The sequence below is a fragment of the Cimex lectularius genome, unplaced genomic scaffold (assembly GCF_000648675.2).
Source record: "Cimex lectularius strain Harlan isolate CLEC.00 unplaced genomic scaffold, Clec_2.1 scaffold237, whole genome shotgun sequence".
Classification (NCBI taxonomy): Eukaryota; Metazoa; Arthropoda; class Insecta; order Hemiptera; family Cimicidae; genus Cimex; species Cimex lectularius.
Genome location: NW_019392868.1, coordinates 287,134 through 303,498, shown reverse-complemented (window position 1 = coordinate 303,498; position 16,365 = coordinate 287,134). Strand labels below are relative to the sequence as shown.

Below are 16,365 nucleotides of genomic sequence, written 5' to 3'. Positions count from 1 at the left end.
CATCATCAATACCATTAACATTCTACCTTATTAGTGGTGTTTAATCAATTATCTTATTTGCTTGGATTAAATAAAATATAACAGTAAAATAATTAGAAGAAAATGTCTTGTCATCTCCAAAACCAAGTTTTATGTCAACTCAACAAATAGTCTGTTTTAACAACATATGGCAAATTTCTTCTTTATTAGGGAAGGAAATGAAGCATAACCTTCAGAAATAAGTGACAACATGGCATCTTCTCTCAAGTTGGTGATGTCAGGCAACTGCGTCTGAATAACACATCAATTAAATAAAAATCATGGTAAGCTAACAAAAAAAAATGACATCAATAATTAGACCAAATTATCATGTCATATCCAAATCCAGGCTTTATGTCAACTCAACAAACACTGTTTTAACATGTCAAATTTCTTCTTTATTAGGGTAGGAAATAAAGCAAAACCTTCTGAAATAAGTGACAACATGGCATCTTCTCTCAAGTTGGTGATATCAAGGCAAATGCGTCTCAATAACGCATTAAATATAATAAATCATAATTAGCTAACAAAAAATTTCAACTAAGAGACACTTATCTTAAGGAAAATATAATCTATTGATTATCTTTTGTACAAGGCTAGTCTAAACATGATGTTTCGGAGGGTACAGGGACATAAGATATAGCCGTAAACGCCAGATTATCTGTTATATCATTATAATTTATTAAGTTTAAGTTCATTAATCATTATCGAAATTTCAAATTGAGAAAACGACCAATGTCGCACACCCAGAACCCCGATTTTATAAACTTTGGACGAAAAACCTAATTAACCTTGAAGGGAGTTATCCTTGGAGGTGAAGGCATGCGAAGCGAATATAACCAACACCCGATCGATCGCTTTTGAGGAATCGTCGAGTTTTCTTTTGTAACCGGAGGATGGTGGCATTTAAAGGAAAGGAAAAGCCTCGTCCTTAATAGTTTGTTACTTCACAGCCATGAACCTTCCTTCATCATATTTGCTTATTGCCGAATTAGGAATATTTGTCACGAGCGAACTTTTTTTGACAAGATGTGATGTCATCTGAATGTGTATTTCTAATAAACACACTAAAAATAAATGTAATAAAATACCTTAACAAAAAAATGTGTTTCTAGGAAAATAACCATTATAATTTAACACTTACATAAAATGATTTAGGATTTATCAAAAAATAAGGTAATCGAAGGGCTGGAAACACTGTAATAAACACACTAAAAATAAATGTAATAAAATACCTTAACAAAAAAATGTGTTTCTAGGAAAATAACCATTATAATTTAACACTTACATAAAATGATTTAGGATTTATCAAAAAATAAGGTAATCGAAGGGCTGGAAACACTGTAATAAACACACTAAAAATAAATGTAATAAAATACCTTAACAAAAAAATGTGTTTCTAGGAAAATAACCATTATAATTTAACACTTACATAAAATGATTTAGGATTTATCAAAAAATAAGGTAATCGAAGGGCTGGAAACACTGTAATATTTTTGATAGAGTTATAATTTAAATGTCATAAAATAATCTATCGTTTTTGGATGTAAGTTGTGAAATCTCGTCGACATAATTTGATCCAACCTGATCATACCGGTCATGTTTGCCTGTTCGGACGGAAGTATACGAATTATCTCATAGTTCATCTGTTTTGATGATGATGGCACAAGTTTTTTTTTTCTCTTAGTCGCCCGGGATATTAAAGTAAAATAAGACGTCAACTTCAACCACATTACTTTTCTTATTTTTATACCTTTTTAATAAATGTATAAAGTTAAACATGTAAACAGAATGATTGTAAATGGGATGGCATCATATCTAAAATTTCTTCTTCTAAGATTACTGCGTTTTTTAATTTCGACTTTTTAAATTACATAGTATGAACCGCTCCTAATAACTTACTTAAATATGGTTTTAATTAATTAGGCGGGAAACCAATGCATCGTGCTGCATATGCACTTCCTCATCGCGAAGTCACGATAGCTCAAGTGGTTAGACCAGCGGCGTGTTGAGCCGAAGGTCGTGGGTTCGGATCCCACTCGTGACACTAACTTTTTCATTTCAACCAATAACTTACATAAAGATTAATTAATTGAAAGAAGTTATCTGGTCAATCCGACCAGAAATATAATGGATTTAACAACTTGAACAAAAGGATCCTCAGAGAGATCACAACAGAAACGCCAGTTCTTTAAGTTTTTGCCAAACTTTCGACGATTATATCGTCATCATCAAGGCCTATTTATTTTAGGAAAATATCACAGTTAGAACATGTTATAACATTAAAAAAAAATTACAATGGCTTTAATAACAATAAGTTTAATATCATCATCAATATGACGTCAACTTCAACCACATTACTTTTCTTATTTTTATACCTTTTTAATAAATGTATAAAGTTCAACATTTTAAGGTCAGAATGGTAGTAAATGGCATGGCATCATATCTAAAATTGCTTCTTCCAAAATTTGCGTTTCAATCAGGATATAAACACATTGTGATATGTGCAGCGTTAAAAATCTATGATTTACCATAAATCATAATCCATCTCATCTTCGAAGAATTTAAAACAATTTTTTTGTGAATTGGATGTGTATAACGAAATGTATAATGTATCTGCTTATTGCCCAATTAGGAATATTTGTCGAGAGCCGACTTTTTTTTTGACACGGTGTGATGACATATTGCTGTATGTTTCAAATAAATACAATCAAATCAAATGTAATAAATCACAATAACAAAAAACACATTTTTACGGTAATAAATCATAATTTAACATTTATATAAAATAATTGATTTATTTGAAATATCAAGTCATCGAAAGGCTACACTATTGGGTAATATTTTTGACATAGTGTTTTAAGTATCATGTGATAGAATTTCCTTCAGTCGAACATTTTGGAAAGTAAGGTGTGAAATATCATCGAGATGATTTGGTAGTAAATAGTTTGATCAAACCTGATCATAACATGTCCCTGTTCTGACAATGAGTACGATTTATTTCTCATTTATATCGTCGTGATGAGATACAGCAAGATTTTTTCTCTCTCAGCCAATTCTGCTATAAACTATAATAGCGCGTCAACTTCAACTATATTTATTTTTCTAAGATACGATTTTAATAAAATTATAGAAAGTTAAACTATATGTAATGGTCAGATTTTAATCATCTTTTAAATTGTTACTTCCAAGATAATTAAAATAAAAATATATTACATAATCTGACGACCATGGCGTTATTTCAAACAAAACCTTTCAATGACTGGAATGTACCAATAACCATTTACACGAATTTTAACTTCTTAAATTGTACAATATGGTCTGCCCTCAATGACTGTTGTAAGAGTAAAAATTAAATCTGATAGTTATAAGGAATTAGGCTGCAAACCATGTAAAACTATAATCTTTAAAAAGGTAGTTACCAAGGCTAAATTATCATCAATGCCATTTTTTAGTGATCATATTTAATAAATTATCTTGTTGGCTTGGGTTAAATAAAATATAACAGTAACGTAATTAGATGAAAATGTCATGGCATCTTCAAAATCAGGCTTTATGCCAACTCAACAAATAAGTCAACAAATACTGTTTTAACTATGTCAAATTTATTCTTTAGTAGGGCAGGAAATAAAAGCATAATCTTCTGAAATAATTGATGACATGGCATCTTCTCTCAAGTTGGTGATGTCCGGCAACTGCGTCTCAATAACACATCAAATTAAATACAAAAATTGGGGTTAGCTAACAGAAAACGGCATCAATAATTAAACAATATCATGACATCTGCAAAAAAACCAGACTTTATGTAAAATAACAAATAGTCTGTTAACATATTCTGCCAAATTTCTTTTTTAGTAGAGCAGGAAATAAAGCATAACCTTCTGAAATAATGACATGTCCTGACAAGGTGGTGTCTGCGTCTAATAACAATCCTAGTTAGCTAATAAAAAATGACATCTTAAGAGTAAAATATCTTAATAAAAAAATATAATCCATCGATTTTCTTCTGTACAAGGGTAAAGTGTACAAACCGAAGATCGATATGAACTATCGATATTATCATGGCGGCTTCTTCTCAAAACGTGATACTTCGGAGATAAACGCCAGATTATCTGTTATAAAAGAAATTGCCTCCATGGAAGCTAAAATTATTAAATATACTATGCTTTATTAGCCGACATCATGGCATCTTCCCTAAATTTAATACTTTGAAAACTACCTCTCAGTAAAAAAATGCTAGAGCTAAATAACATTAACAATTAGAATTAGGACGTTTTCATATATTTCGACCTCAACAGTTTAACATATGATTTTTCCACCATGAAGGTGGGATAATAGGTCATCTCAAAAAAACCACAACCAGTTTTTATCAACAATGTTTCGGATTTATTTTAATCCTTCTTCAGGTGAGCTAACGCAATGGTTAAAACAGTGGTCGTCAGTCATTAATATTTTATAACAGTTAATTTAAAAAAAGAGCCAGTGTGGTACATATTTAACTCTTTCGGACTCCGAACAAATGTTTTTTTGAGTCTGAGTAAAGTGTACCACACTGGTTCCTTTTTAAAATAAACTGTTATAAAATATTAATGACTGACGACCATTTTAACCATTGCGTTAGCTCACCTGAAGAAGAATTAAAATAAATCCGAAACGTTGTGGATAAAAACTGGTTGTGGTTTTTTTGAGATGACCTATTATCCCACCTTCAAGAAGGAAAAATCAAAAGTTAATTAGAATTAGATAATATTGTGGCATCTCCAAAATATGGCTTCTATGTCATCTTAGCAAAAAATCAACAACTCATGTTTTATTCCGTCTTATTTCTTTTTTGGAAGGTGGGATAAGAGATGGCATGCGATCTTAAGTTGGTGATGTCGATGCAACTGTGCCTCAATAACACACCCATAAAATTAAATGCGACAATTGCAGCCAGCTAACAAACACATGACATCTTTAAAAAAAATGCACAAAATCAAGATGGCATCTTATGCTAAACGTGATGCTTCCGAGGCTTGTCAAATGAATAACCATAAACAACAGATTAAGTCATAAACATTCCATAAATGGTCTTAATGGACTTTAATTTATTTTGAAAATAAATTATTCTCAATTAGCCAACATCATGGTCTTCTATGGAAATTTGATACGTTCAAGAGTACCTCTGTTTCTCCAATGCATTTTGCCATTATATAATATGTAATATATAAATTAACTCATAAAGACTTTATATTTCTCGTAAGTAAGAATGTACAAAGATGAATTTGATGTGTGTTGTTATGAGGTAAAATTTGGATTTTCTTATATAATATTTTCCAAAGAGAAATTTTAATACGTTGAAAATGGATGCTTAAAAATACATATCACGTATATTGTTATGTTTTACACTGTTTCTTTCATTGGAAATTAAATTGGATGTAACAAATTTCAAATTATCTTAAACACCACATATTTCAGGGTCTTAATAAATACCAGCACAATTAAACTTTTTTAAACACAAAATCATTAACCGCAATGCACACTTTTCAATATTACTTGAAATATCATAATAAAATAACTTCAACAACTCTTCTGTGAGGAGGATGAAATTGAAAACCCCCGCCGGGCCGGTAACATAAGAAATCTGTACAACATAAACTGTCACACTAAATTCTATTTGATTCAGTATTCTCTGGTTCTATTCCAACTTATGTAGTATAAAGAAAAAATATAACTACTAGGAGAACGTGAATCGCCGAGAGGGATCATAAATATGAATTATTACCAAGTACAATTTCTATTCCGATGTGAAATATTCCTACTGGGAATTAGAAAAATTAAAACGTGAAACAACAAAATGCCAGTTATATATTTCTTTCATTACACTTGACATAAGATCTCAAGTTATGACCCGTGTTGAAGTATATAAAATACATAATTCAAGTCCTTCACAATGTGGAACGAAATGAGTGGAGAAGGACGTATATAGTATCTTTTTGTCATGATGATGACTTCATATCCCGGCCAATTTTCGTATAAGGCAAGAGGCAAAGAAATGCTATCATTTATAACACTGAAGCCGGGAACACAATTACTCGGTGCAACGCCATGCGTCGCTACCCGACGCAAACCAAAGTCCATTTTTCCATAAGATTGTATTACCCCCGTGCACATCTGCCCGACGCCACGCAACGCTATCCTACTCTACGCCCTGCGATCCCCAATGTGCAGATATTTGTCGGTTCGCATCGAGTACAGTCGAAGACAAAAAAAGGGGACACTCATATTTTTATTCAAACTACATGTATTATTGACGTTATATTAATACAATATAATTATTGTAATATAAACCAAATTAACCGAGATCAAAAATTCATTAGTTTTTAATTAAAAAAATTAATTTTAACGGTTTGGTACAAAATGGAATATATTTTTTGATATAATGAATTTAAATAACAATTTATTTCATGGTTGTGCTCATAAAATTTAACTAACAATTTATTACATGGTTTTGTTCAAAATAATGCATTAAGAAGAAAAGAGGCGTTGCGATTGTGATAGTGATTATTATTAAAAATTAATTTTAACGGTTTGGTACAAAATGGATCAATACACCGGAATACCATTTTTTGATATAATGAATTTAACTAACAATTTATTACACGGTTTTGCTCATAAAATTTAACTAACAATTTATTTCGTGGTTTTGCTCATTCAGTTACACCATTTTCGTCGAGTAGTGTCAGAACTGGGTACCCATATTTTTTGTAGTTTATTTCAACTATGTATATGTAATTTTGTCATTATATTAATTGTTTTAATATAAACCAAAGTAAACGGTATTAAAAATTCATGAGTTTTTATAAAAATTATTTAATTATGATGGTAAGGCAGAAAAATTAACAAAACACCAGAATAACTTTATTTAAAACAATTACATTTAACTAACAATTTATTACATGGTTATTCTCAAAAAATTTAACTAACATTTTATTACATGGTTTTGCTAAAAAAAAAACAAAAAAAAAAAACATTAAGAAAAAATGTGTAGAGATTAGTGACCGTTAATCGATATCTGAATAACCATTAAGAAAAAAGAGGGGTTGCGATTGTGATACACGCATAGATGTGCACACCCTACCAAAACGTGGCAAGACGTCGGGTAGCATCGGGTAGCGTCGCACAGCGTGCATCGGGTAAGTCTGCTCCCGGCTTTACTCCAAATAACTGCATAACGTCATTTCTTACCCGGCATACCTGGAGAATTAAAAGCGTGGTAAAAATGCAAACGTTTTGGGTGAGATCATCCGCGGTTTTTTCGGATAAACAACATGCGAACCAGATGAATCAAATCCAATAAATTTGGAATAGAAACGGGTCATGTATAACATCAACCCTGCGATGACGTCATCTTAGAAGCAGTTCTACAAGAAAAACTGAAAATTTCTAAACTTTAGATTGTTAATGAAAAAGGGTGAGAAAAAAGCGCGTGGCATGCGGTGAAGAGAGAAATAGGGCCTGCTCGCAATTGGGGAAATGACAATGAAACAACCTTTCAATCAGGCCTTTCTGACTAACAACCCCTCTGTACTAATACGTGTTAGTAATTTACGCCCTGCACAGTGATTTGACGTAACGCGAGTACTCGCTATATTAAAAAACACTCCACAGACGGTTTTATGAAAAACTTCAATGGCACTCAAACTCCTACAAACTCTTCACGCCCCTCTCCATTCGCACAATGCACGGAGGCGATTACCGAGAGAATGGAAAGGAGGCTTGCCGAATAATTACGGCCAACGGTTACTGCCGAAAGAAAAAAAGAATATACACAATTTTCAAACTTCAACTTTCGGAATAACAGTTGAAGAAAACAAAGCCAATGCGCGACACCAAAACTCAGTAAATCAGAATCCTGTGAACATGTTAAACAAAACGGGCCGTCTCATCGCTCTTCCTCTTTTTGTTTTTGGCACTTGACTGACTCTTCATGGTCGACTAATTACAGGTCGGAAGTCAAGGTCCATTTTGGATGAGCATTCCACTTGGATCCTCCAGGGCAGCAGCGGTTTAAAAAGAACATCAGACCCAACAGTACATTTTCCGATCGTTGTAATATCAACATTGTCATGAAGAAGCATAATCACTAGCTGATTGGATGACAGGACAACAAAATACGACAATATGGCTAATAAAAACGCAGATGTCCTAAAATCAATAAATACACTGTTAGCCACCCTTAAAGCACCTCTCAATTTATTTAGTTTAAACATTAAATAATGCTTAAATTCACTAATTTCGTAGTCCGCTTGACCAATTAATATATGCCGTTTTTCAAATGTCGTGTAATCGCATTGGCTTCTCGACGGCAAATGAAATGGCCACGGAGAGCTTTAGTGAAGTATACTTCATTTTAAAAAATCAGGACAATAAAATACGATAATATGGCTAATGTCCTAAAATCAATAAATACACTGTTAGCCACCCTTAAAGCACCTCCCAATTTATTTAGTTTACACATTAAATAATGCTTAAATTCACTAATTTCGTGGTCCGCATGACCAATTAATTAAGGTTTTTAGTTGAGATAAATGGCAAAAAGGAGGAAAAATTCAAAAGGTGCGGTTGAAATGGGAAGTTGGTGTCCGAGTGGATCGAAGTCACGATAGCTCAAGTGGAAGAGCAGAGGCGTATCAAGCCGAAGATCGTGGGTTCGAATCCCGCTCGTGCCATTGGCTTTTGTATCTCAACTAAAAACCTTAATTAATTGTATTAAATAATGCTTTGTTTTATTCTTTGTTTTCTTCTGTACTGGTTATTCCATTTTCAGAAAATAAGGCTGCCCTAAAGATCGCTTTCAATTAATCTTTTTCCTTCGTTGATTTCATATGATATTAATCTTATTGTTATTAAAGCCATTGTAATTTTTTTTAATGTTATAACATGTTCTAACTGTGATATTTTCCTAAAATAAATAGGCCTTGATGATGACGATATAATCGTCGAAAGTTTGGCAAAAACTTAAAGAACTGGCGTTTCTGTTGTGATCTCTCTGAGGATCCTTTTGTTCAAGTTGTTAAATCCATTATATTTCGTGGTCGGATTGACCAGATAACTTCTTTCAATTAATTAATCTTTATGTAAGTTATTGGTTGAAATGAAAAAGTTAGTGTCACGAGTGGGATCCGAACCCACGACCTTCGGCTCAACACGCCGCTGCTCTACCACTTGAGCTAGCGTGACTTCGCGACGAGGAAGTGCATGTGCAGCACGATGCATTGGTTTCCCGCCTAATTAATCAAAACCACCTTTAAGTAAGTTATTAGGAGCGGTTCATACTATCTAATTTAAAAAGTCGAAATTAAAAAACGCAGTAATCTTAGAAGAAGCAATTTTAGATATGATGCCATCCCATTTACAATCATTCTGACGTTAACATGTTTAACTTTATACATTTATTGAAAAGGTATAAAAATAAGAAAATTAATGTGGTTGAAGTTGACGTCTTATTTTACTTTAATATCCCGGGCGACTTAGAGAAAAAAAACTTGTCCCATCATCATCAAAACAGATGAACTATGAGATAATTCGTATACTTCCGTCCGAACAGGCAAGCATGACCGGTATGATCAGGTTGGATCAAATTATGTCGACGATATTTCACAACTTACATCCAAAAATGATCGATTATTCTATGACATGCAAATTATAACACTATCAAAAATATTACAGTTTACAGTGTTTCCAGCCCTTCGATTACCTTATTTTTTGATAAATCCTAAATTATTTTATGTAAGTGTTAAATTATGATGGTTATTTTCCTAGAAACACATTTTTTTGTTAAGGTATTTTATTACATTTATTTTCAGTGTGTTTATTATAAATACACATTCAGATGACATCACATCTTGTCAAAAAAAATTTCGCTCGTGACAAATATTCCTAATTCGGCAATAAGCAAATATGATGAAGGAAGGTTCATGGCTGTGAAGAAAGAAACTATCAAGGACGTGGCTTTTCCTTTCCTTTAAATGCCGCCATCCTCCGGTTAGCAAAGAAACTATGACGATTCCTCAAAAGCAATCAATCGGGAGTCGGTTATATTCGCATATCTTCACCTCCAAGGATAGCCCCCTTCAAGGTTAACACCTATTAGGATTGTCGACCTAATTTCATAAACTTCGCACAGACTTTGTTCGTTTGCTCTGTTTGATATTTAAATAACGTTTAATGAATAAACTTTACCCAGAAAAATGATAAATAAAAAACGAATCGTATTTTCTTTCCACAAAATCAATCAGGAAGAACGTAATAAAACAACCGCAATCGATTCGTATGGCACCGACAAAGTAATATACTGAGAAATGCCATAAGAAAAAAAAACACATTCGGCATGAAATTGGTGATTATCGTTTCAAAACAGAACACGTAGGAGCAAACACATCAAAAAACTATCAGACCCCTTTATTCGGTGATTTCAGCATAGGAGGATAATCAAATCCCTTCTGTTCCTGGCCTGTAGCGAAGTTAAGATTTGAATAAGAATCAACAAATAAAAAAGAAAGACTGTCATACGGATAAAACTAGTATACCGTATTACCAAGATGTTTCCTTCTGTAATTCAAATACTTCAGTCCAATCTTAAATCAAACTGTTGTAAAATTGAATTTCCTATAATTCCTTTTGGAGAAAGTTTACCCTTCAAAGGTTTCCGGTGCCTCAAAGGGACCCCGAGGGCCGTATAGCGAGGAGGAATCCGGCTTCACTGGGGTAAAAACGGCCGCCCTTCAAGGGCCTTCCTTCCTTGTTTGTACAAGTCACCCCGGGAGAGACAATCGCCGTCTAATTGCAGTCCTTCTCGAAAAACCTTTATTTTGACAAAAACTGGAAAAAAGTGTCCTGTTTGTCCGTGCTCGTTTCGACCTCGTCCTTTTGTTTATTTCGAATCTTAATAGCTCGATCCTTAGATGTTCATCCTAATAAGCAGACTCCTTCTATAAAAATATATACGACTACTAAAGTCATCGGCTCGTATCATAACTGCTCCATCGTAAAAATTTGTTCTCCTCAACGAAAATTATTGAAATGCAAGCAGACATGCAGAAAGAATAATACACGACGGGTTCTTTCTCTCCTTTTAAAATGTATCAAATAACTCAAAAATGTAATTTGTTTTTTCGCATAGACATTTTTTACTTTTTAACAGTCCAAAGAAGAAAACTGAACTATTAAATTTACGGGAGGATAATTCATCACAAAATGTATTCAATAGTACGTTTTTCCACTTATTGTAACAAGTTTTCTTACTATTTCATTGATTATTATTGATTATTTAAAAGGGAATATTTATTGCCGTCTCGTAAATTGTGTTTAATCGTGTTAAATTTATTGTTGTAAAGTGTTCAGGAGCGATTGACCAGACAAAGTTCATCACTCTGAATACCTCCGTAAGAAGAAATACAATAACTATTGAAGTTACTTTAATTTCTAAAAATCATATCTAGTTAATTTTTACCCTCGAACACAACAGCCCCTCTACACTAGGGCCATGACAGGCTAAAGGCAGGAATACACTTACGCGACGCAACGCTATGCGACGCTACCGGATGCTACCCGACGCAAATCCAAAGCGCATTTTTCCATTAGATTGTATTGACCCAGTGCATATCTGCCTGATGCTATGCAACGCTACCCTACTCTACGCCCTGAACCGGACACATATTTTTATTCAAGCTACATGCATTGTTGTTGTTATATTAATTACAACATACTTATTTTAATATAAACCCAATTAACCGAGATCGAAAATTCATTAGTTTTTATTTAAAAAAATTTTTTTTAATGGCTTGGTAGAAAACTGAACAAAACACTGTAATACCATTTTTTGATTTAATGAATTTAACTAACAATTTATTACACGGTTTTGCTCATAAAATTTAACTAACAATTTATTTCATGGTTTTGCTCATAAAATTTAACTAAGAATTTATTTCTTGGTTTTGCTCATAAAATTTAACTAACAATTTATTTCATGGTTTTGCTCATAAAATTACACTATTTTCGTCGAATAGCGTCAGAACAGAACACTCATATTTTTTGTAGTATATAAAATTTTGTCGTTATAATAATTACAATATTCTTATTTTAATATAAACCAAATTAAACGAGATCAAAAATTGTTTTTCACAGGAAACAATTAAATTTAACTAACAATTTATTACATGGTTTTGTTCAAAATAATGCATTAAGAAGAAAAGAGGCGTTGCGATTGTGATAGTGATTATTGTGATACACGCTGTGTGACTGTGCGTGGCGCGCTTCACGTCGCGTTGATGTGCACACCCTCCAAAAGGAGAGAAGGCGTAGTGCAGCGTCGCATAGCGTTGGATCGGGTAAATGTGTTCCCGGCTTTAGACATGGTTCGCCGCCTTTCACAGGCGTTGACCAGACCCACAAAAAATCTAAATTTAATATAAAGTAAAGTAATTTCTCTTACAGGAGGGTTTAACCAAACCAAAACACTTTATAACAGCTACAGACAGTAACAGACACTTGGAAGCTATTTTCAATCGAAAAGCCATGGGTTGCGCCGCGATGCGAACCAAGGACCGCTAGCGTGACAATTGCGTGTCTACAATTTAATGTGTTAAATATTAAATAATTATAACAACCGTACAAACAAATCTAATAGTACCAAAGATCTTTTTAGTTGAATAGTTGGTTATTCGATGTGACATTTTATCATATTTAATAGGGAAAAATCCACTGCTTAATCGAACAGATAAGTTCTTAGCATGTTACACGGCGGAGGGTGAGGGTCAGAACGAATTTTGATTAAATCTAGCCTATGTAAAGGGGACGTGCACAGTATCGGTCTGCGAGGAGGAGCTAACTGGATCTGCGTTTTGTTCAAATAATGCATTAAGAATAAAAGAGGCGTTGCTATTGTGATACACGCTGTGTGACTGTACGTGGCGTGCGCTTAACGTCGTACATATGTGCACACCATACCAACACGTGGTAAGGCGTCGGGTAGCATCGGGTAGCGTCGCATAGCGTTGCATCGGGTAAGTGTGTTCCCGGCTTAATACTTTGTCACCAAGATGGCCACCATGCCGCGCTGGCCATGGGCTTGGCACCATACACTGGGCCGATAATGGTCCAACCGTTGGCCTCATAGCCCACAGTTGCTTACTTTTCCTGTGCCCTGATGGATATCGTGGTCGAGGAAATCGCTGCTCCAGATTTGCGTTTGGCTAGGGTGTATAATTGCTATTTACATGTTTTGGCAAACAATGGTAGATCGATGGTCCAGTGTGTGGACACGTCACATATCTACTGCGCACATTTTTCGCCTTGCTTGATGTGTTTAGTTAGACCGGACTATGTTCCCCATTATTTCCATCCTTGGCTAATATGGGTCCACAGGCCATACCCCACTGCAGTTGGTCCATGGTGAAGAGAGGCCATTTGGCATGTGTTCCAACCAAGACGAGATGGACTGATGCATTAAAGATAAGTCGACCCTTTTTTTTTTTTTTTTTTATAAAACAGAGTAAAATTTCATTTCCACATGTTATTTATTAGGCTCTTATAAAATTTAATTTTACGCTCGGTAGTAAACATAAAACTTTCTGACTTCTTGCATGCGCTTTAAAACCTAGGCATGTGTGCTGAATAATTAAGACCATACGGAAAAGATTTGTCAAATTTTCTCTTTTTCTCGGCAACTTTTTCGGCCGGCTGACTCGCATAATACGTGTCGGTGGAATTATTAACGATAACGGATGGTTGTTTTTTTTGTAGTCATCCCCTCGTAAACCACCCCCCGGAAAGGATTTTCTAAAGCCGTATAAGCTTATTGAACCGGTGATGTTATATGAATGGAAAGTTTTAAATATAAAAACTCCCCGTTCCAACATTTGAAAGTGCCCACTCTCCACAGTTGCAATTAAAAGTGAATTTAATTAAAAAGTGCTCATTCGACTTGCCCGCGGATGCGTCGTGAAAGGCCCTGAGCGGTCCGAGTCGGTTTTCGAGAAAGGGTTTACATCGAAATTGTTAAGGTAGGGTAGTGCTTCACGGTCGATCCGGCCTCAATTTTGTCATTGATTTTGAATTTATACTGCGGTCCTCGACGAGATCACAGCCGGTGATAGAAGGTCGTAAAAAATGACTGTAATAAACAACGGTTCATACATAATTCAGCCGGCCCATCACGCAAATTGATTTGACGCCTCACGTGCTCGGTTCGAGTGGACGCCGGGTACGGGACAATACTCGATAGACCCATTTTTGATCATTCTCCTTTTCCGGCACGAAGACGAATTTGAAAGCCGAGATCTCTATTTCCAGAAGATGAACGTTTAGTAGGGGTTACTGCTAATAGAAATTTATCTTAAATTATTTCTCCAACCAGAACCGTCGATAACAAACTCGGGGTGGCCGGTTTGTCTTCATGTACAACGAAATTCAATGTGCGCACATTTCCGAGGCCTCGGCAGAGTTTCGGCCATGCTCAGCAATTTCGTGCTAAACATATAAAGTTGCGAGTAATTATTAACACACCCCACATTAGTCATTTGTCGGGATTGGCGACGTAAATAAAGATTATCTTCAATAAAACCAAATTAACAGACACATTATCAGCAGTGTTTTCTAGCCAGACCTCATAAAGTCTGATCATTCGACTTTGTACGTCTTCACCGGCTCAGTTAGCCCGGACGTTTTAAAAACAAACTTTTCTAAGTTCAAGGAGATCAAGTCCAATTACCCTACACTTCAGTTACACTCGGCGCAATTAAAGCACCAAGCAAATCGAGGGGCTTTGAAGTCCCTAATAAGCTCGGGGAGACGCGTGCGAAAAAAAGCGCTATAACGCGCATTGCTATATTATATTTCATTCCAAACCGGCGGGGAGGCAGTTAGCCTATGACATTTCATCCCCCAAAAGAACGTAATTGAGTTCTTTGACAAAAAAAATCTACCAAATCATCTTATATTAGACATTTTTTAAATTGTGTGAAATACTGAGAAGCCAATGAATTGCGAGACTAAATCAGTATTTTTTCTAAAGCCCGTTTTTAAAGTTACCTTATTATTGTGTAATATTATAATTTTTTCATGTCTCTTCTGGTGCTTCAAAAATGAGAAATTTGGAAAAAGACGGGCGGTGGTAAAGCAAAAGTACTGAATTTCTTATCACAAACTTCCAGCAAGGTCACTTAGATCTGGAGGGTAATGAAAAAGCTGACGGGACGGCTAAGGCCAGAAAGTCCCTATCTCCGGCCTTAAACACCACGTACGGCTAAAAATACTATAAAACACAGCTGAAGCTCTCAGGAAGAACACAGTAGATAGATGGTCCCAAATGATGTACCTCTTAAGAGAGTGATCATCCTCACTCGATGAAGAATAGGCCATGCTAGGTTTGCTTACGTTTGTGCCAAAGACCGCGTATGTGTCCGGCAAGTAGAGAAAATTTATTCGATGTTTCTTAATAAATTGAAAGGTGTCACTCCTTGGATCGATATAGAAAGTGAGTAGATCTGTACTTCAACAAGGCGAGTCCTGGGTCCCTTGCTGGGCTCTTGAAGGAAGCTTTTTTTAATTGAATTATATGACAGTTTATTGATAGCAGTTTGTTGACAATGAATGCATTTATTGGCGCGAATGTTTAGGGTGAGAAGGACTAACGGCAGAATATCGACCCATATCGACCCTCAATTAGGTGTAAAATGTGATGGAGAAATATCCAGTACTCCACCACCATAACTGAATGTAAGGTCTAATATTAAAACAATGAAAATATAAATAAAAATTATAAATGTAAAGTAAATTTAATTAAATGACCATAATTGTTATTTAGAGATTAAAAAATATGATTTTTCTTATATTAAATTTCATTATTGGTTAACATAAAAACAAAAATGTCCTAAGAATACAATGCAGAATATTCTAGGTTGGTATGATTTACAATATTACAATATATTATATATATATATATATAATATATATTTATAAGAGAAATAGTATATATACACATATATATATGTATAATTACAAAGATAGATTATAAACGAAATAAATACTTCTTGTTTTGCATATTTTATCAAACATTCTGTAAACAAAGTAGGTCAGAAAATGGTCCAAACTTGGATTTGACCTCATAGTCGTAGTTCTAGATTTATAAAATCCTTTACATATATTAGACCTCTGCCTGACTGGCATATGTACTTAGTGCAAGCTCTCACATCATTTTTCTCAAAAGCTAGGTTAAAGCCAGGAACCCACTTACCCGATGCTACGTCATGCGACGCTACCCGACGCCTTGCCACGTTTTGGTGGGGTGTGCACATCTATCCGACN

At 34.5% G+C, this 16,365-nt stretch overlaps 1 protein-coding gene and 2 non-coding genes across 5 annotated transcripts in view; 1 reads left to right on the top strand and 2 right to left on the bottom strand.

Moving 5' to 3' along the window:
- LOC106668346 (protogenin-like) overlaps nt 1-16,365 on the bottom strand; it is a 384,394-nt gene that overhangs the window by 114,337 nt on the left and 253,692 nt on the right. The gene's annotated exons all lie outside the window — the stretch shown is intronic.
- Nucleotides 1,992-2,065, top strand: Trnan-guu. Its single transcript has one exon. It is a non-coding gene; the product is annotated as a tRNA-Asn (tRNA).
- Nucleotides 9,168-9,240, bottom strand: Trnan-guu. Its single transcript has one exon. It is a non-coding gene; the product is annotated as a tRNA-Asn (tRNA).